This window comes from Pleurodeles waltl, chromosome 2_2 (genome assembly GCF_031143425.1).
Source record: "Pleurodeles waltl isolate 20211129_DDA chromosome 2_2, aPleWal1.hap1.20221129, whole genome shotgun sequence".
Lineage (NCBI taxonomy): Eukaryota > Metazoa > Chordata > Amphibia > Caudata > Salamandridae > Pleurodeles > Pleurodeles waltl.
The window spans coordinates 962,499,565-962,521,688 of record NC_090439.1 but is presented as its reverse complement, the minus strand read 5'-3'; the positions used below and the strand labels follow the sequence as shown (position 1 = coordinate 962,521,688).

The following is a 22,124-nucleotide window of genomic DNA, read 5'->3' as shown; positions in this document are numbered from 1 at the left end:
AATTCTTTTATTGTTTCAGTATACTCATCAATCTCTTCGCCTTCATCCAATACCAAGGCAGGAAGATGCTTAAAAACGGATCTCCCTTCAAATCCTAGGTAATGCAGTAAAATAAATGTTTTCCTTTCAAGATGGAAGTGTGATGCACCAATTGCTCCTAGGTACATTTCAAATGCATCAAACCAATTTTTCCAGACAATTGGTGGATTACCAGGTGTCTCCAAAAAAGGTGGTGGCGGATTCACAGACTGCATTCTGATCCAGAGTTCAAGTGCAGAAGGTAAGTAATGTCACTGAGTTTGCACTGCAGAAGAAAATGAAGACTGTAGCAACTCAGCAAACAATTTTTCACTTTATCTTCTTTACTTTTACGTCTGTATTAATATAAGGTCCAAAACAGATCGTGCACAGCAAGCACTAAAGGTTCTGTACAGTATAAGCAGCCAAGAAGTTTAAATAGGCTTCCAAAATTATATTCCACCTAAAAATAGGGTACAGTACCTTTTTATTCCATAAGATGGCAATTTTGAGCTAAAATCCGGTGTAAACAGCAGAAAACAAAAATAGGTAACCAATCAGGAGCCTTGGTTGACGTTACCAAATATCAGCAGGACTTTCTAATTGCCATAACGAGGAAAACGGGTCTGATGCAGCGGTCTAAACACTCGTCGCCAAAATCCTTGTAAAGACTTGGGCTTCAGGTGAACAAAAAAAGTAAGTTTATTATTATAATTGTAGACCGCTGCGTTGTTGCAGCCACTGCCTTTCAACCGTACTCTCGACTCGTAATGTCTTGAGCGCGCTATAGAACGCAAGCATAATACTACACAAACCTTGGTATGAAAGCTAGATCGTTTACAATCTCAGGGCATAACAGTGCCTTGTCTTTTACCAATGAACACTCCCTCTTTTCCAGTCTCCAAACCAGATGGATTCTATAAAATAGTTTTAGACTATAGAAATTTGAATACACATGCATATACATATGTGGTGCAAACACACATAGCACAGGTTTAATGATGAACCTGGTGAAGAAAAATTGGAAATTTACCCTTGACATCTCCAATTGTTTTTTTAGTAAAAAATTAGGCCGTCATTAAGACCCTGGCAGTCTTCTTGGCGGTTTTATGCCTGCCAGGGCCACAGTGGCAGTTTCATCACCGACGGGCTGGCGGTCAAGACTGCCACATTAAGAGCGTTGCATGTTGGTCTCTATCAACCTGCCACATCTCTACCTGTACCACCACGGTGGTTGGACTCACTGAAGATTAGCATCTCACTCACATATGCATACACAACACCTCCCACGCACCCTCCTCCCCGTCGGATGATCGACTTACCTTATCCGGTGAGGAGGTAATTCAGCAAGGAATGAGAACGGGCGCTTCTACCGCCGGCAGTGCCACTCCATAAGGACACCGCCAGGCCGTATTACTGCTCGTGATACGGATGGTGGAGTCCTTTTGGTGGGGCAAGGCCGGTGGCGGAACCGAACATGCGAATCCGACCGCCAGCACGACTACTGGAGGATTTCTGCCCAGAATGTGGCAGAAATCCTTCTGTACTTGTCAAATGGTGGTCAGAAGACCACCTGCACTGGCGGTCTTATGGCACCCACGGCTTTAGCGGTCTTTGCAAAAGACCGCCAAAGTCAAAATGAGTGCCATAGTACCTTAAAGCGAGTATCTAACTTCCTTCAGTTTTGACGGGGTGCAGTTCTCGTTCCGCCGCTTGTCTATGGGCCATGAGAACAGTAATGGCTTATTTTCAGCATGCATCATGGAGAACTTAAAACCAGATCTGAGGTGCTATCATATGTTGATGATATCTATCTCACTGATGATTGCTTAGATGTACACATAACTAGGGTGGATAGAATTGTAAAGATATTAACATCACATGGTTGCTAGATTAACTTTAAAAAAGTCCAAGATTGTCTACCTTAAGATGACCTTTCGTGGATATGAGTTCTCTAATGAGGGCAAGTGGCTGGCTTCTGATTTCCTTCAGAAGTGTGGTACTTTGCAGCTTCCTGACACATTTAAGAAGTTGGAATCCCTGCTGGGACATACTTACTTGCCTCACTATGCTGAGCATGGGAAACCCTTTTATGACTTGATTTCTCCCATGTTTTCAGCAACAACGGATGAACAAACACACTGATATTTGCTGTGCTCAGACATGCTAGAGACAAAATACTTATAAACCATGGGTAGTAGGACTAACCTAGTGCTCAGCCAGTCAGGCTATACTTATGTGACCTACAATGAGGAACAGACCATTCCTATAGCATACAAGCCTCACTGGTATTCTCCAGTCAAAGAACATTTTGTTGCCATTGAAAATGTATTTCAGTTTTGCAGACAGCTATTCTGAAGGAACACCCTCTGGTGCAGGGAAACTCATGATTGTTGTCACTAATGCACCAGCACTAGAGGCAATCACTAAAGCAAGCATTCCTAAAGCTCATGCCCTCCATCCGAGATGGATGCAGTGGACCTTTTCCTTAAGTGCAGCTTTTCCCCTGTATGAGCAGAATGTTGCTCCAACTCCAAAAGCCATAGCTATTGAGACTTATTGGAGCATGTTCTATACAGATGGCTCTATAGGTGCCTGCTCAACCAGTGATAGGAATAAGATCTAAGTACTCTGTAGCCTGTGTGGGTGTGCAAGATGTAGTGAAAGATGGTGGATTCCATCTGCAGTGCATCTACACTAAAATCTTAGGTGACAGCACTATGCAACATGTAGAAAGAACTTTATGCCCTAGTACTTGCATTACAGAAGGCTGCCCCGTCAGTTCCCACAATCATAGTGTCTAATTCATCCTTCTGTGTGCAAGGGGACAATGCTGACTTGCAACACTGGCCTTTGAATGGATTCAATGATTCAAGGAGGAACCAATGAAGAATTGACAGCTCTGGGTAAAGGTGACTGTCATACAAGATGAGCTTAAGTTGGTCCATGTGAGGCACTTTGACCCATCAGCATGATGGCTCTCACGCCAAAGAGAACTGTGTAGCTGACATAGCTGCCAAGGCTACAGCTCAGACTGTTAGAGTAGCACTCCTAACCAGATGTTAGATGATGTTACATTTGGGACGGATTAACCCCCTCCGCCAAAGTTGTAATCAGGCCCATTATTTCCTTGAAAGGGCAATTTTCACAACCTGCGGTTGGTGAACTGCAACTGCATCTTTCATCCCACACAACCAAAGAAATCACTACACTGTAATCATAACAGCTTATCCTGTGCCCAAGGGCATAGCTCGAGAAAAGGTTCCTTATTTGAACTTAGGACCTATTGACACATTGCAATTACCATACATTTTGATATTTTAACAGCAAAACATGCAAACAAACAAGGTAGAAAGCCCATGCCAGGCTTTCCTCCTAAATATTCCAACACCTTTATTTCAGACAACACTCATATACTCACTCTACCAGAAATGGAAGACAGAATAATTCCTAATAAGATGTCCAGATTAGAATTAATCAGTGAAACACATGAGGGATTGGCATCCTTCCATAGTAGGGTTAATAGAACCATAGCAGTGCTACAGCAACGGTACTGGTGGACTTGTTTATATACACAGACTATGGCCCTCATTACAAGTGTGTTGGTCTCCATTTGGGGTGGGACCCCGGCACTCCTGCCGGTCCCATTGCCACATTATGACTCTGGTGAGTGGGACCACCTAAAGACCACCGTCACCTCCAAGAACGTGATTCCAGACGGTTAGACGGTGGTCTGAGTTGTGGTCAGCCACGGCAGGGATGAACTCAGTGCTGTGATGTTGTTTACAACTCAGCTTTCTGCCAGCCTTTTTCATGGCAGTCATCCCATCATGGAAAGGCAGTCGGAAAGCTAGTGCCGGGGGCCTCAGGGTGGCCCCTACATTGCCCATGGCATGGGCAGTGCAGGGCCTCCCCCTGCTCAGCACCCTTGGAATGCGCACTGTCTGCATTGCAGACTTTGCACATTCCTAGGATGCTGGTGGCTACAGTATTGCCCCCAGCTCCCCTAAGGGAGCCGAGGCCTATACTGGAGCAATGCTTCCACCAGTCAGACTGCCAGGAACATTGTAATACGACTGATGGAATGCCACCGGCATGGCAGTGGCCTCCTCCACGCAGCATTGGCAGTCTTGTGGTGGGACCGCGAATGTCGTAATGAGGCCCTAGATTACAAAATGTCATATTTGAGGAGACCCTGGCCAACTCCTCTCACATCTCTGGCATCCCTTTCAGGGTGATTTATTTGGGCCATGCTGGCCTCAATAAATTTTGTTGACCAGTAGAAGTATATATTGGAATCAATTAATTCATTTTCTCAATTCTTTTAGTTGTGGTCCCAGAGAAATACAACTGCTTGGGCAGTTGTAAAGGATATGCAGTGTCTGATAGTGATTGAAGCAGTTCATTCATTTAACTCTGATACTGGTCCCGCATTCACCGCCATGGTTTACAGGGATGCTTTTCTACCATGGGAGTTTGTCTGCAGTTCAGCAATCTGTTTTGAGCTGAGTCCAATGGATTAGTTTAGCATCCTTATGGTGTGATTAAGTAAGTCTTAGCTGCTGGGATTCTAATTTCAGGTCTTAGTTGGTAGCGTGATTTGTATGGCGACCATAGAGCAATAATAACTTGCCTAGATGTGTATTGGGAGGGTGCACTTCATACGAGGTACTCTTGGAAATTCCTATGTATGTGCCTGGCCTAGATAATCCTGGGAAGGTGTGGCAGATGAAGAAAAGTTTGAGCTGGAAATGTTTGAAATTCTTACAGAGTATCCAAGAGGTCACAGACAAGCTGTCTAATGTGAACCATTCTGAAGTTGCCACCAGCGAAGAGAAATGTGTTACTTATGCCGATGGGTAGGTCCCTAAAGTTAAGGGCTCTAGTTTTTTAAAAGATCCACAAGTATTTGAACCATCCTACAGCCAATTTGTTCCAGCCCTTAGGGTAAACGGCAAACAAACTGCCATCCTGCCTCCTTTGTCTGGTTGAAGAAGAAAGAGAGAGGTCGCCATCAACCGTGTGAAGAAGCAATATGTGGCTGATTCTCTACAACTGACCATCACAGACACCAAGAAGGATTCAGCCTCTCCCCACTCTGGGATAACTCTGAACTTTGCACAGAGGATTTTTCATCTTGCTCCAAAGTCACTCTATGCATAGATTTGTTATTGCTTATCACTGGTGTCATGACAGACATGTGACTCTACCTTGGTCGTATGCTTGGATTGCTTTAGTAGTGTTTCTTTTCATCATGTGGATATCAACACTGACCTTCATTCTACTGCTACTGAAAAGACATTGGGCCTGATTACAACTTTGGCGGAGGTGGTTAATCCGTCCCAAATGTGACGGATATACCGCCCACCATATTACGAGTCCATTATATCCTATGGAACTTGTAATACAGTGGGCGGGATATCCGTCACATTTGGGACGGATTAACCCCCTCCGCCAAAGTTGTAATCAGGCCCATTATTTCCTTGAAAGGGCAATTTTCACAACCTGCGGTTGGTGAACTGCAACTGCATCTTTCATCCCATACAACCAAAGAAATCACTACGCTGTAATCATAACAGCTTATCCTGTGTCCAACGGCATAGCTCGAGAAAAGGTTCCTTATTTGAATTTAGGACCTATTGACACATTGCAATTACCATACATTTTGAAATTTTCAACGAATGACCAGATTCTTCCTGGTTTTATTTCAGATGACCGGGATAGAGAGACTATAAAACAAATGATGTCTGAATTACAGGTGTGTGCCAATTTAAACAATGAAGAATATGCATACTGTTATATACATTGAACTAGCTATGGTAGCGAAACATACACACACAATGGAAACATTGAGAAGATCCATCTCTTAATAGTCAGTCTCTTGAAGAAAGGTCCTTATTTTTGGAGTGAAGACAAGCCACATCTCTAAGCCTTCTATTTTTCAAAAAGTACACAATGAATTTGGAAAAGTCTAGTCATACTAAAAGCTAACTTAACCATGTTCAATATTTGTCAATTACTAATGAACATTTCAGATTCGGAAATAACTGATATATATATATACATATATATATATATATATATATATGTATTTTTAAATAAAATCTTTTTATTGATTTTTGTATAAAAGTAAACAGCATAACACAATCCCCCAACTTTGAGTACATGTGGATACAGTATACATTCAGAATTACATTTAACTACCCAGGGTTGGGTAAGACCAGATAATAACATGACAAATAAGACTCCTCCTAGTCAATATTCACAGCATGTCAGGGGGTCCCCTCAATCAATCCACAGCTAAGGCCTCAGTTACTTGTCTGTGTGGCAGACTTCCAGTAATGGCCCCTATTCCTCTCATTTTCTCACCTTTCTCCATCGGCCTGATATACTAATTTCTCTACCCCACACACCAGTCGAGACCCTCCTCCCATTCTCTCATAGTGGGTAAAGTGGGCGTCCCCCAGTATTTCCGAACATCACTGGGTGCCACCATCAGGGCCAGACTGCAGAACAGAAAGCTATAACGGTCCAAGGTTTGGTAACCTGAGATCCCCGGGGATACCAGCGGGGGGGGGGGTGAGCTTCACCTTCTCTCCCGTGGTCTTCAAAATGTTTTTGCCCCCAACTTCGGGCACTCCCAGAGCATGTGGATCAAGGTGCCTCTAGTATGACAGCTCCGTAGGCATCGGTCGTCATGAGTCAACCCATCTTAACCTCTTCTGTGCCTTGGACGAGATTATCTCGTCCAAGGCTACAGTTCCCCTGTGCCTTGGACAAGATCATCTCGTCCATGGCACAGGGGAACTTGGGGGCGCGCTAGCGCGCCCCCCGTGCACTCCCCTTCCCCCCCCAAGTCGGGGATGGAAGGGGAAGACCTTCCCCTTCCACCCCTGACCCCCCCACCCCCCCCCTGTGACGTCAGCGCGCGCGCGCGCGCTGATGTGTCACAGGGGCCTCCCTCGTCGCGCTGGAAGCTCTGCTTCCAGCGCGATTGAAAAAGAAATGCAAAAGCATTTCTTTTTCAATCACTTGGGAGGCCCGGAGGGGCTTCAAAGGGAAGGAAAAGTATTTCCTTCCCTTTGAAGTCCCTCCGAGGGTTTCAAAAGCCGGATTGCTTGCAATCCGGCTTTTGAAACCCCACTAGACACCAGGGATTTTTTTTTTTTTCATTGAAATAGACAAAAGGGAGCGACCCCTTGGGCAAGGGTCGCTCCCAGGGGGGCATTTTTTTTAAAAGGCCTTTTCTGCCCCCCTTGGGGGCAGAAACCTCTAGGCACCAGGGACCTTTTTTTTTTTTTTTTTTTTTTTTTTTGTTTCATTTTTTTTTATTGAGGTGGGGAGCGACCCCTTAGGCAAGGGTCGTTCCCCTTGGGGGAAAATTATATTTTGGCCATTTCTGCCCCCCTTGGGGGCATGATTGGCCTATTTTGATGAGGCCAATCTGCCCCCAAGGGGGGTAGAAACCACTAGACACCAGGGATTTTTTTTTTTTTTTATTGTTATTGACAAAAGGGAGCGACCCCTTGGGCAAGGGTCGCTCCCAGGGGGGCATATTTTCGGGAAGGCCTTTTCTGCCCCCCCTGGGGGCAGATCGGCCTACTATTAGGCCGATCTGCCCCCAGGGGGGGCAGAAACCTCTAGGCACCAGGGACCATTTTTTTTTTTTGTTTCATTTTTTTTTTTTTTGGTGGGGAGCGACCCCTTAGGCAAGGGTCGCTCCCCTTGGGGGGAAATTATATTTTGCCCATTTCTGCCCCCCTTGGGGGCAGATTGGCCTATTTTGATGAGGCCAATCTGCCCCCAAGGGGGGTAGAAACCACTAGACACCAGGGAGTTTTTTCTTTGCGTGAATTTCACGCAAAGGGAGCGACCACTTAGGCAAGGGTCGCTCCCTGGGGGGGAGGGGAATTTATTTTAGGCCATTTCTGCCCCCCCTGGGGGCAGATCGGCCTATTATTAGGCCGATCTGCCCCCAGGGGGGGAAGAAACCTCTAGGCGCCAGGGCAAATTTTTGTTTGTGTTTTTTTTTTTTGTTCTTTTTTTTTTTTTTAGAGATGGGGAGCGACCCATCAGGCAAGGGTCGCTCCCCTGGGGGGCAAATTGTATTTAGACCATTTCTGCCCCCCTGGGATCAGATTGGCCGATTTTAGGTCAATCTGCCCCCAAGGGGGCAGAAACCACTAGGCACCGGGGATTTGTTTTTTGGCGCCAATGTCACGCAGGGGGAGCGACCCCGTAGGCAAGGGTCGCTCCCGGGGGTTGGGGGGGCAAATTTATTTTAGGCCATTTCTGCCCCCCCGGGGGACAGATCGGCCTATTATTAGGCCGAACTGCCCCCGGGGGGGGGGGCAGAACACTCTAGGCGCCAGGGCAATTTTTTTTTTGTGTTTTTTTTTTTTGTTGTTTCTTTTTTTAGAGATGGGGAGCGACCCATCAGGCAAGGGTCGCTCCCCTGGGGGGGCAAATTGTATTTAGACCATTTCTGCCCCCCTGGGGGCAGATTGGCCGATTTTAGGTCAATCTGCCCCCAAGGGGGCAGAAACCACTAGGCACCGGGGATTTGTTTTTTGGCGCCAATGTCACGCAGGGGGAGCGACCCCGTAGGCAAGGGTCGCTCCCGGGGGGGGGGTGGGGGTTGGGGGGGCAAATTTATTTTAGGCCATTTCTGCCCCCCCGGGGGACAGATCGGCCTATTATTAGGCCGAACTGCCCCCGGGGGGGGGCAGAACACTCTAGGCGCCAGGGCAATTTTTTTTTTGTGTTTTTTTTTTTTGTTGTTTCTTTTTTTAGAGATGGGGAGCGACCCATCAGGCAAGGGTCGCTCCCCTGGGGGGGCATATTGTATTTAGACCATTTCTGCCCCCCTGGGGGCAGATTGGCCAATTTTAGGTCAATCTGCCCCCAAGGGGGCAGAAACCACTAGGCACCGGGGATTTGTTTTTTGGCGCCAATGTCACGCAGGGGGAGCGACCCCGTAGGCAAGGGTCGCTCCCGGGGGGGGGGGGGTGGGGGTTGGGGGGGCAAATTTATTTTAGGCCATTTCTGCCCCCCCGGGGGACAGATCGGCCTATTATTAGGCCGAACTGCCCCCGGGGGGGGGGGCAGAACACTCTAGGCGCCAGGGCAATTTTTTTTTTGTGTTTTTTTTTTTTTGTTGTTTCTTTTTTTAGAGATGGGGAGCGACCCATCAGGCAAGGGTCGCTCCCCTGGGGGGGCAAATTGTATTTAGACCATTTCTGCCCCCCTGGGGGCAGATTGGCCAATTTTAGGTCAATCTGCCCCCAAGGGGGCAGAAACCACTAGGCACCGGGGATTTGTTTTTTGGCACCAATGTCACGCAGGGGGAGCGACCCCGTAGGCAAGGGTCGCTCCCGGGGGTTGGGGGTTGGGGGGGCAAATTTATTTTAGGCCATTTCTGCCCCCCCGGGGGACAGATCGGCCTATTATTAGGCCGAACTGCCCCCGGGGGGGGGGGGCAGAACACTCTAGGCGCCAGGGCAATTTTTTTTTTGTGTTTTTTTTTTTTGTTGTTTCTTTTTTTAGAGATGGGGAGCGACCCATCAGGCAAGGGTCGCTCCCCTGGGGGGGGGGCAAATAGTATTTAGACCATTTCTGCCCCCCTGGGGGCAGATTGGCCGATTTTAGGTCAATCTGCCCCCAAGGGGGCAGAAACCACTAGGCACCGGGGATTTGTTTTTTGGCGCCAATGTCACGCAGGGGGAGCGACCCCGTAGGCAAGGGTCGCTCCCGGGGGGGGGGTGGGGGTTGGGGGGGCAAATTTATTTTAGGCCATTTCTGCCCCCCCGGGGGACAGATCGGCCTATTATTAGGCCGAACTGCCCCCGGGGGGGGGGGGGCAGAACACTCTAGGCGCCAGGGCAATTTTTTTTTTGTGTGTTTTTTTTTTGTTGTTTCTTTTTTTAGAGATGCGGAGCGACCCATCAGGCAAGGGTCGCTCCCCTGGGGGGGCAAATTGTATTTAGACCATTTCTGCCCCCCTGGGGGCAGATTGGCCAATTTTAGGTCAATCTGCCCGCAAGGGGGCAGAAACCACTAGGCACCGGGGATTTGTTTTTTGGCGCCAATGTCACGCAGGGGGAGCGACCCCGTAGGCAAGGGTCGCTCCCGGGGGGGGGATGGGGGTTGGGGGGGCAAATTTATTTTAGGCCATTTCTGCCCCCCGGGGGACAGATCGGCCTATTATTAGGCCGAACTGCCCCCGGGGGGGGGGGCAGAACACTCTAGGCACCAGGGCAATTTTTTTTTTGTGTTTTTTTTTTTTTGTTGTTTCTTTTTTTTAGAGATGGGGAGCGACCCATCAGGCAAGGGTCGCTCCCCTGGGGGGGCAAATTGTATTTAGGCCAATTTTAGGTCAATCTGCCCCCAAGGGGGCAGAAACCACTAGGCACCGGGGATTTGTTTTTTGGCGCCAATGTCACGCAGGGGGAGCGACCGCGTAGGCAAGGGTCGCTCCCGGGGGGGGGGGTGGGTGTTGGGGGGGCAAATTTATTTTAGGCCATTTCTGCTATTATTAGGCCGATCTGCCCCCGGGGGGGGGGGGGGCAGAAACCTCTAGGCGCCAGGGGAATTTTTCTTTTTTTTCTTTGTTTTTTTTTTTTAGAGATGGGGAGCGACCCATCAGGCAAAAGTCGCTCCCCTGGGGGACAAATTGTATTTAGGCCATTTCTGCCCCCCTGGGGGGCAGATTGGCTGAGTTTAGGTCAACCTCCCCCCAAGGGGGCAGAAACCACTAGGCACCGGGGATTTGTTTTTTGGTGCCAATGTCACGCAGGGGGAGCGACCCCGTAGGCAAGGGTCGCTCCCGGCGGGGGAGAGTGGGGGTTGGGGGGGGCAAATTTATTTTAGGGCATTTCTGCCCCCCCCCCCCTGGGGCCGGCTGAGCTACAGGCCAAACACCACAGGTAGGCACCTTGCAAAAAACACCTTCCGTTTTCTGTGAAAAAATATGTTGTGTCCACGTTGTGTTTTGGGCCATTTCCTTTTGTGGGCGCTAGGCCTACCCACAGAAGTGATGTACCATTTTTATCGAGAGACTTAGGGGAACGCTGGGTGGAAGGAAATTTGTGGCTCCTCTCAGATTCCAGAACTTTCTGTCACCGAAATGAGAGGAAAAAGTGTTTTTTGGGCCAAATTTTGATGTTTGCAAAGGATTCTGGGTAACATAACCTGGTCAGAGCCCCGCAAGTCACCCCATCTTGGATTCCCCTGGGTTTCTAGTTTTCAAAAATGCACTGGTTTGCTAGGTTTCCTCAGGTGTCGGCTGAGCTACAGGCCAAAATCCACAGGTAGGCACTGCTTTTTATAAAAAAATTTGATGTGTCCACGTTGTGTTTTGGGCCCTTTCCTTTCGTGGGCGCTAGTCCTACCCACACAAGTGAGGTATCATTTTTATCGGGAGACTTGGGGGAACGCTGGGTAGAAGGAAATTTGTGGCTCCTCTCAGATTCCAGAACTTTCTGCCACAGAAATGTGAGTAACATGTGTATTTTTAGCCAAATTTTGAGGTTTGCAAAGGATTCTGGGTAACAGAACCTGGTCCGAGCCCCGCAAGTCACCCCTCCTTGGATTCCCCTAGGTCTCTAGTTTTCAGAAATGCACAGGTTTGGTAGGTTTCCCTAGGTGCCGGCTGAGCTAGAGGCCAAAATCTACAGGTAGGCACTTCGCAAAAAACACCTCTGTTTTTTCCCAAATTTAGGATGTGTCCACGTTGCGCTTTGGGGTGTTTCCTGTCGCCAGCGCTAGGCCTACCCACGCAAGTGAGGTATCATTTTTATCGGGAGACTTGGGGGAACGCTGGGTAGAAGGAAATTTGTGGCTCCTCTCAGATTCCAGAACTTTCTGCCACAGAAATGTGAGTAACATGTGTATTTTTAGCCAAATTTTGAGGTTTGCAAAGGATTCTGGGTAACAGAACCTGGTCCGAGCCCCGCAAGTCACCCCTCCTTGGATTCCCCTAGGTCTCTAGTTTTCAGAAATGCACAAGTTTGGTAGGTTTCCCTAGGTGCCGGCTGAGCTAGAGGCCAAAATCTACAGGTAGGCACTTCGCAAAAAACACCTCTGTTTTTTTCCAAAATTTAGGATGTGTCCACGTTGCGCTTTGGGGTGTTTCCTGTCGCCGGCGCTAGGCCTACCCACGCAAGTGAGGTATCATTTTTATCGGGAGACTTGGGGGAACGCTGGGTGGAAGGAAATTTGTGGCTCCTCTCAGATTCCAGAACTTTCTGCCACAGAAATGTGAGGAACATGTGTTTTTTTTAGCCAAATCTTGAGGTTTGCAAAGGATTCTGGGTAACAGAACCTGGTCCGAGCCCTGCAAGTCACCCCTCCTTGGATTCCCCTAGGTCTCTAGTTTTCAGAAATGCACAGGTTTGGTAGGTTTCCCTAGGTGGGGGCTGAGCTAGAGGCCAAAATCTCCAGGTAGTCACTTTGCTAAAAACAGCTCTGTTTTCTGTGATATGTCCACGTTGTGTTTTGGGGCATATCCTGTCGCGGGCGCTAGGCCTACCCACACAAGTGAGGTATCATTTTTATCGGGAGACGTGGGGGAACGCTGGGTGGATGGAAATTTGTGGCTCCTCTCAGATTCCAGAACTTTCTGCCACAGAAATGTGAGGAACATGTGTTTTTTTAGCCAAATTTTGAGGTTTGCAAAGGATTCTGGGTAACAGAACCTGGTCCGAGCCCCGCAAGTCACCCCTCCTTGGATTCCCCTAGGTCTCTAGTTTTCAGAAATGCACAGGTTTGGTAGGTTTCCCTACGTGGCGGCTGAGCTAGAGGCCAAAATCTACAGGTAGTCACTTTGCTAAAAACAGCTCTGTTTTCTGTGATATGTCCACGTTGTGTTTTGGGGCATATCCTGTCGCGGGCGCTAGGCCTACCCACACAAGTGAGGTATCATTTTTATCGGGAGACGTGGGGGAACGCTGGGTGGAAGGAAATTTGTGGCTCCTCTCAGATTCCAGAACTTTCTGCCACAGAAATGTGAGGAACATGTGTTTTTTTAGCCAAATTTTGAGGTTTGCAAAGGATTCTGGGTAACAGAACCTGGTCCGAGCCACACAAGTCACCCCTCCTTGGATTCCCCTAGGTCTCTAGTTTTCAGAAATGCACAGGTTTGGTAGGTTTCCCTAGGTGGCGGCTGAGCTAGAGGCCAAAATCTACAGGTAGTCACTTTGCTAAAAACAGCTCTGTTTTCTGTGATGTGTCCACGTTGTGTTTTGGGGCATATCCTGTCGCGGGTGCTAGGCCTACCCACACAAGTGAGGTATCATTTTTATCGGGAGACGTGGGGGAACGCTGGGTGGAAGGAAATTTGTGGCTCCTCTCAGATTCCAGAACTTTCTGCCACAGAAATGTGAGGAACATGTGTTTTTTTAGCCAAATTTTGAGGTTTGCAAAGGATTCTGGGTAACAGAACCTGGTCCGAGCCACACAAGTCACCCCTCCTTGGATTCCCCTAGGTCTCTAGTTTTCAGAAATGCACAGGTTTGGTAGGTTTCCCTAGGTGGCGGCTGAGCTAGAGGCCAAAATCTACAGGTAGTCACTTTGCTAAAAACAGCTCTGTTTTCTGTGATATGTCCACGTTGTGTTTTGGGGCATATCCTGTCGCGGGCGCTAGGCCTACCCACACAAGTGAGGTATCATTTTTATCGGGAGACGTGGGGGAACGCTGGGTGGAAGGAAATTTGTGGCTCCTCTCAGATTCCAGAACTTTCTGCCACAGAAATGTGAGGAACATGTGTTTTTTTAGCCAAATTTTGAGGTTTGCAAAGGATTCTGGGTAACAGAACCTGGTCCGAGCCCCGCAAGTCACCCCTCCTTGGATTCCCCTAGGTCTCTAGTTTTCAGAAATGCACAGGTTTGGTAGGTTTCCCTAGGTGGCGGCTGAGCTAGAGGCCAAAATCTACAGGTAGTCACTTTGCTAAAAACAGCTCTGTTTTCTGTGATATGTCCACGTTGTGTTTTGGGGCATATCCTGTCGCGGGCGCTAGGCCTACCCACACAAGTGAGGTATCATTTTTATCGGGAGACGTGGGGGAACGCTGGGTGGAAGGAAATTTGTGGCTCCTCTCAGATTCCAGAACTTTCTGCCACAGAAATGTGAGGAACATGTGTTTTTTTTAGCCAAATTTTGAGGTTTGCAAAGGATTCTGGGTAACAGAACCTGGTCCGAGCCCTGCAAGTCACCCCTCCTTGGATTCCCCTATGTCTCTAGTTTTCAGAAATGCACAGGTTTGGTAGGTTTCCCTAGGTGGCGGCTGAGCTAGAGGCCAAATCTACAGGTAGTCACTTTGCTAAAAACAGCTCTGTTTTCTGTGATATGTCCACGTTGTGTTTTGGGGCATATCCTGTCGCGGGCGCTAGGCCTACCCACACAAGTGAGGTATCATTTTTATCGGGAGACGTGGGGGAACGCTGGGTGGATGGAAATTTGTGGCTCCTCTCAGATTCCAGAACTTTCTGCCACAGAAATGTGAGGAACATGTGTTTTTTTAGCCAAATTTTGAGGTTTGCAAAGGATTCTGGGTAACAGAACCTGGTCCGAGCCCCGCAAGTCACCCCTCCTTGGATTCCCCTAGGTCTCTAGTTTTCAGAAATGCACAGGTTTGGTAGGTTTCCCTACGTGGCGGCTGAGCTAGAGGCCAAAATCTACAGGTAGTCACTTTGCTAAAAACAGCTCTGTTTTCTGTGATATGTCCACGTTGTGTTTTGGGGCATATCCTGTCGCGGGCGCTAGGCCTACCCACACAAGTGAGGTATCATTTTTATCGGGAGACGTGGGGGAACGCTGGGTGGAAGGAAATTTGTGGCTCCTCTCAGATTCCAGAACTTTCTGCCACAGAAATGTGAGGAACATGTGTTTTTTTAGCCAAATTTTGAGATTTGCAAAGGATTCTGGGTAACAGAACCTGGTCCGAGCCCCGCAAGTCACCCCTCCTTGGATTCCCCTAGGTCTCTAGTTTTCAGAAATGCACAGGTTTGGTAGGTTTCCCTAGGTGGCGGCTGAGCTAGTGGCCAAAATCTACAGGTAGTCACTTTGCTAAAAACAGCTCTGTTTTCTGTGATATGTCCACGTTGTGTTTTGGGGCATATCCTGTCGCGGGCGCTAGGCCTACCCACACAAGTGAGGTATCATTTTTATCGGGAGACGTGGGGGAACGCTGGGTGGAAGGAAATTTGTGGCTCCTCTCAGATTCCAGAACTTTCTGCCACAGAAATGTGAGGAACATGTGTTTTTTTAGCCAAATTTTGAGGTTTGCAAAGGATTCTGGGTAACAGAACCTGGTCCGAGCCCCGCAAGTCACCCCTCTTTGGATTCCCCTAGGTCTCTAGTTTTCAGAAATGCACAGGTTTGGTAGGTTTCCCTAGGTGGCGGCTGAGCTAGAGGCCAAAATCTACAGGTAGTCACTTTGCTAAAAACAGCTCTGTTTTCTGTGATATGTCCACGTTGTGTTTTGGGGCATATCCTGTCGCGGGCGCTAGGCCTACCCACACAAGTGAGGTATCATTTTTATCGGGAGACGTGGGGGAACGCTGGGTGGAAGGAAATTTGTGGCTCCTCTCAGATTCCAGAACTTTCTGCCACAGAAATGTGAGGAACATGTGTTTTTTTAGCCAAATTTTGAGGTTTGCAAAGGATTCTGGGTAACAGAACCTGGTCCGAGCCACACAAGTCACCCCTCCTTGGATTCCCCTAGGTCTCTAGTTTTCAGAAATGCACAGGTTTGGTAGGTTTCCCTAGGTGGCGGCTGAGCTAGAGGCCAAAATCTACAGGTAGTCACTTTGCTAAAAACAGCTCTGTTTTCTGTGATGTGTCCACGTTGTGTTTTGGGGCATATCCTGTCGCGGGTGCTAGGCCTACCCACACAAGTGAGGTATCATTTTTATCGGGAGACGTGGGGGAACGCTGGGTGGAAGGAAATTTGTGGCTCCTCTCAGATTCCAGAACTTTCTGCCACAGAAATGTGAGGAACATGTGTTTTTTTAGCCAAATTTTGAGGTTTGCAAAGGATTCTGGGTAACAGAACCTGGTCCGAGCCACACAAGTCACCCCTCCTTGGATTCCCCTAGGTCTCTAGTTTTCAGAAATGCACAGGTTTGGTAGGTTTCCCTAGGTGGCGGCTGAGCTAGAGGCCAAAATCTACAGGTAGTCACTTTGCTAAAAACAGCTCTGTTTTCTGTGATATGTCCACGTTGTGTTTTGGGGCATATCCTGTCGCGGGCGCTAGGCCTACCCACACAAGTGAGGTATAATTTTTATCGGGAGACGTGGGGGAACGCTGGGTGGAAGGAAATTTGTGGCTCCTCTCAGATTCCAGAACTTTCTGCCACAGAAATGTGAGGAACATGTGTTTTTTTAGCCAAATTTTGAGGTTTGCAAAGGATTCTGGGTAACAGAACCTGGTCCGAGCCCCGCAAGTCACCCCTCCTTGGATTCCCCTAGGTCTCTAGTTTTCAGAAATGCACAGGTTTGGTAGGTTTCCCTAGGTGGCGGCTGAGCTAGAGGCCAAAATCTACAGGTAGTCACTTTGCTAAAAACAGCTCTGTTTTCTGTGATATGTCCACGTTGTGTTTTGGGGCATATCCTGTCGCGGGCGCTAGGCCTACCCACACAAGTGAGGTATCATTTTTATCGGGAGACGTGGGGGAACGCTGGGTGGAAGGAAATTTGTGGCTCCTCTCAGATTCCAGAACTTTCTGCCACAGAAATGTGAGGAACATGTGTTTTTTTTTAGCCAAATTTTGAGGTTTGCAAAGGATTCTGGGTAACAGAACCTGGTCCGAGCCCTGCAAGTCACCCCTCCTTGGATTCCCCTAGGTCTCTAGTTTTCAGAAATGCACAGGTTTGGTAGGTTTCCCTAGGTGGCGGCTGAGCTAGAGGCCAAAATCTACAGGTAGTCACTTTGCTAAAAACAGCTCTGTTTTCTGTGATATGTCCACGTTGTGTTTTGGGGCATATCCTGTCGCGGGCGCTAGGCCTACCCACACAAGTGAGGTATCATTTTTATCGGGAGACGTGGGGGAACGCTGGGTGGATGGAAATTTGTGGCTCCTCTCAGATTCCAGAACTTTCTGCCACAGAAATGTGAGGAACATGTGTTTTTTTAGCCAAATTTTGAGGTTTGCAAAGGATTCTGGGTAACAGAACCTGGTCCGAGCCCCGCAAGTCACCCCTCCTTGGATTCCCCTAGGTCTCTAGTTTTCAGAAATGCACAGGTTTGGTAGGTTTCCCTACGTGGCGGCTGAGCTAGAGGCCAAAATCTACAGGTAGTCACTTTGCTAAAAACAGCTCTGTTTTCTGTAATATGTCCACGTTGTGTTTTGGGGCATATCCTGTCGCGGGCGCTAGGCCTACCCACACAAGTGAGGTATCATTTTTATCGGGAGACGTGGGGGAACGCTGGGTGGAAGTAAATTTGTGGCTCCTCTCAGATTCCAGAACTTTCTGCCACAGAAATGTGAGGAACATGTGTTTTTTTAGCCAAATTTTGAGGTTTGCAAAGGATTCTGGGTAACAGAACCTGGTCCGAGCCACACAAGTCCCCCTCCTTGGATTCCCCTAGGTCTCTAGTTTTCAGAAATGCACAGGTTTGGTAGGTTTCCCTAGGTGGCGGCTGAGCTAGAGGCCAAAATCTACAGGTAGTCACTTTGCTAAAAACAGCTCTGTTTTCTGTGATGTGTCCACGTTGTGTTTTGGGGCATATCCTGTCGCGGGTGCTAGGCCTACCCACACAAGTGAGGTATCATTTTTATCGGGAGACGTGGGGGAACGCTGGGTGGAAGGAAATTTGTGGCTCCTCTCAGATTCCAGAACTTTCTGCCACAGAAATGTGAGGAACATGTGTTTTTTTAGCCAAATTTTGAGGTTTGCAAAGGATTCTGGGTAACAGAACCTGGTCCGAGCCACACAAGTCACCCCTCCTTGGATTCCCCTAGGTCTCTAGTTTTCAGAAATGCACAGGTTTGGTAGGTTTCCCTAGGTGGCGGCTGAGCTAGAGGCCAAAATCTACAGGTAGTCACTTTGCTAAAAACAGCTCTGTTTTCTGTGATATGTCCACGTTGTGTTTTGGGGCATATCCTGTCGCGGGCGCTAGGCCTACCCACACAAGTGAGGTATCATTTTTATCGGGAGACGTGGGGGAACGCTGGGTGGAAGGAAATTTGTGGCTCCTCTCAGATTCCAGAACTTTCTGCCACAGAAATGTGAGGAACATGTGTTTTTTTAGCCAAATTTTGAGGTTTGCAAAGGATTCTGGGTAACAGAACCTGGTCCGAGCCCCGCAAGTCACCCCTCCTTGGATTCCCCTAGGTCTCTAGTTTTCAGAAATGCACAGGTTTGGTAGGTTTCCCTAGGTGGCGGCTGAGCTAGAGGCCAAAATCTACAGGTAGTCACTTTGCTAAAAACAGCTCTGTTTTCTGTGATATGTCCACGTTGTGTTTTGGGGCATATCCTGTCGCGGGCGCTAGGCCTACCCACACAAGTGAGGTATCATTTTTATCGGGAGACGTGGGGGAACGCTGTTTGGAAGGAAATTTGTGGCTCCTCTCAGATTCCAGAACTTTCTGCCACAGAAATGTGAGGAACATGTGTTTTTTTAAGCCAAATTTTGAGGTTTGCAAAGGATTCTGGGTAACAGAACCTGGTCCGAGCCCTGCAAGTCACCCCTCCTTGGATTCCCCTAGGTCTCTAGTTTTCAGAAATGCACAGGTTTGGTAGGTTTCCCTAGGTGGCGTCTGAGCCAGAGGCCAAAATCTACAGGTAGTCACTTTGCTAAAAACAGCTCTGTTTTCTGTGATATGTCCACGTTGTGTTTTGGGGCATATCCTGTCGCGGGCGCTAGGCCTACCCACACAAGTGAGGTATCATTTTTATCGGGAGACGTGGGGGAACGCTGGGTGGAAGGAAATTTGTGGCTCCTCTCAGATTCCAGAACTTTCTGCCACAGAAATGTGAGGAACATGTGTTTTTTTAGCCAAATTTTGAGGTTTGCAAAGGATTCTGGGTAACAGAACCTGGTCCGAGCCCCGCAAGTCACCCCTCCTTGGATTCCCCTAGGTCTCTAGTTTTCAGAAATGCACAGGTTTGGTAGGTTTCCCTAGGTGGCGGCTGAGCTAGAGGCCAAAATCTACAGGTAGTCACTTTGCTAAAAACAGCTCTGTTTTCCGTGATATGTCCACGTTGTGTTTTGGGGCATATCCTGTCGCGGGCGCTAGGCCTACCCACACAAGTGAGGTATCATTTTTATCGGGAGACGTGGGGGAACGCTGGGTGGAAGGAAATTTGTGGCTCCTCTCAGATTCCAGAACTTTCTGCCACAGAAATGTGAGGAACATGTGTTTTTTTTAGCCAAATTTTGAGGTTTGCAAAGGATTCTGGGTAACAGAACCTGGTCCGAGCCCTGCAAGTCACCCCTCCTTGGATTCCCCTATGTCTCTAGTTTTCAGAAATGCACAGGTTTGGTAGGTTTCCCTAGGTGGCGGCTGAGCTAGAGGCCAAATCTACAGGTAGTCACTTTGCTAAAAACAGCTCTGTTTTCTGTGATATGTCCACGTTGTGTTTTGGGGCATATCCTGTCGCGGGCGCTAGGCCTACCCACACAAGTGAGGTATCATTTTTATCGGGAGACGTGGGGGAACGCTGGGTGGATGGAAATTTGTGGCTCCTCTCAGATTCCAGAACTTTCTGCCACAGAAATGTGAGGAACATGTGTTTTTTTAGCCAAATTTTGAGGTTTGCAAAGGATTCTGGGTAACAGAACCTGGTCCGAGCCCCGCAAGTCACCCCTCCTTGGATTCCCGTAGGTCTCTAGTTTTCAGAAATGCACAGGTTTGGTAGGTTTCCCTAGGTGGCGGCTGAGCTAGAGGCCAAAATCTACAGGTAGTCACTTTGCTAAAAACAGCTCTGTTTTCTGTGATATGTCCACGTTGTGTTTTGGGGCATATCCTGTCGCGGGCGCTAGGCCTACCCACACAAGTGAGGTATCATTTTTATCGGGAGACGTGGGGGAACGCTGGGTGGAAGGAAATTTGTGGCTCCTCTCAGATTCCAGAACTTTCTGCCACAGAAATGTGAGGAACATGTGTTTTTTTAGCCAAATTTTGAGGTTTGCAAAGGATTCTGGGTAACAGAACCTGGTCCGAGCCCCGCAAGTCACCCCTCTTTGGATTCCCCTAGGTCTCTAGTTTTCAGAAATGCACAGGTTTGGTAGGTTTCCCTAGGTGGCGGCTGAGCTAGAGGCCAAAATCTACAGGTAGTCACTTTGCTAAAAACAGCTCTGTTTTCTGTGATATGTCCACGTTGTGTTTTGGGGCATATCCTGTCGCGGGCGCTAGGCCTACCCACACAAGTGAGGTATCATTTTTATCGGGAGACGTGGGGGAACGCTGGGTGGAAGGAAATTTGTGGCTCCTCTCAGATTCCAGAACTTTCTGCCACAGAAATGTGAGGAACATGTGTTTTTTTAGCCAAATTTTGAGGTTTGCAAAGGATTCTGGGTAACAGAACCTGGTCCGAGCCACACAAGTCACCCCTCCTTGGATTCCCCTAGGTCTCTAGTTTTCAGAAATGCACAGGTTTGGTAGGTTTCCCTAGGTGGCGGCTGAGCTAGAGGCCAAAATCTACAGGTAGTCACTTTGCTAAAAACAGCTCTGTTTTCTGTGATGTGTCCACGTTGTGTTTTGGGGCATATCCTGTCGCAGGTGCTAGGCCTACCCACACAAGTGAGGTATCATTTTTATCGGGAGACGTGGGGGAACGCTGGGTGGAAGGAAATTTGTGGCTCCTCTCAGATTCCAGAACTTTCTGCCACAGAAATGTGAGGAACATGTGTTTTTTTAGCCAAATTTTGAGGTTTGCAAAGGATTCTGGGTAACAGAACCTGGTCCGAGCCACACAAGTCACCCCTCCTTGGATTCCCCTAGGTCTCTAGTTTTCAGAAATGCACAGGTTTGGTAGGTTTCCCTAGGTGGCGGCTGAGCTAGAGGCCAAAATCTACAGGTAGTCACTTTGCTAAAAACAGCTCTGTTTTCTGTGATATGTCCACGTTGTGTTTTGGGGCATATCCTGTCGCGGGCGCTAGGCCTACCCACACAAGTGAGGTATAATTTTTATCGGGAGACGTGGGGGAACGCTGGGTGGAAGGAAATTTGTGGCTCCTCTCAGATTCCAGAACTTTCTGCCACAGAAATGTGAGGAACATGTGTTTTTTTAGCCAAATTTTGAGGTTTGCAAAGGATTCTGGGTAACAGAACCTGGTCCGAGCCCCGCAAGTCACCCCTCCTTGGATTCCCCTAGGTCTCTAGTTTTCAGAAATGCACAGGTTTGGTAGGTTTCCCTAGGTGGCGGCTGAGCTAGAGGCCAAAATCTACAGGTAGTCACTTTGCTAAAAACAGCTCTGTTTTCTGTGATATGTCCACGTTGTGTTTTGGGGCATATCCTGTCGCGGGCGCTAGGCCTACCCACACAAGTGAGGTATCATTTTTATCGGGAGACGTGGGGGAACGCTGGGTGGAAGGAAATTTGTGGCTCCTCTCAGATTCCAGAACTTTCTGCCACAGAAATGTGAGGAACATGTGTTTTTTTTAGCCAAATTTTGAGGTTTGCAAAGGATTCTGGGTAACAGAACCTGGTCCGAGCCCTGCAAGTCACCCCTCCTTGGATTCCCCTAGGTCTCTAGTTTTCAGAAATGCACAGGTTTGGTAGGTTTCCCTAGGTGGCGGCTGAGCTAGAGGCCAAAATCTACAGGTAGTCACTTTGCTAAAAACAGCTCTGTTTTCTGTGATATGTCCACGTTGTGTTTTGGGGCATATCCTGTCGCGGGCGCTAGGCCTACCCACACAAGTGAGGTATCATTTTTATCGGGAGACGTGGGGGAACGCTGGGTGGATGGAAATTTGTGGCTCCTCTCAGATTCCAGAACTTTCTGCCACAGAAATGTGAGGAACATGTGTTTTTTTTGCCAAATTTTGAGGTTTGCAAAGGATTCTGGGTAACAGAACCTGGTCCGAGCCCCGCAAGTCACCCCTCCTTGGATTCCCCTAGGTCTCTAGTTTTCAGAAATGCACAGGTTTGGTAGGTTTCC

The 22,124-nt window shown here is 48.3% G+C and overlaps 1 long non-coding RNA gene across 3 annotated transcripts in view; it reads left to right on the top strand.

Annotated features, from left to right (window-relative positions):
• LOC138274356 (uncharacterized) overlaps window positions 1–22,124 on the top strand; it is a 369,814-nt gene that overhangs the window by 257,321 nt on the left and 90,369 nt on the right. The window lies entirely within an intron of this gene.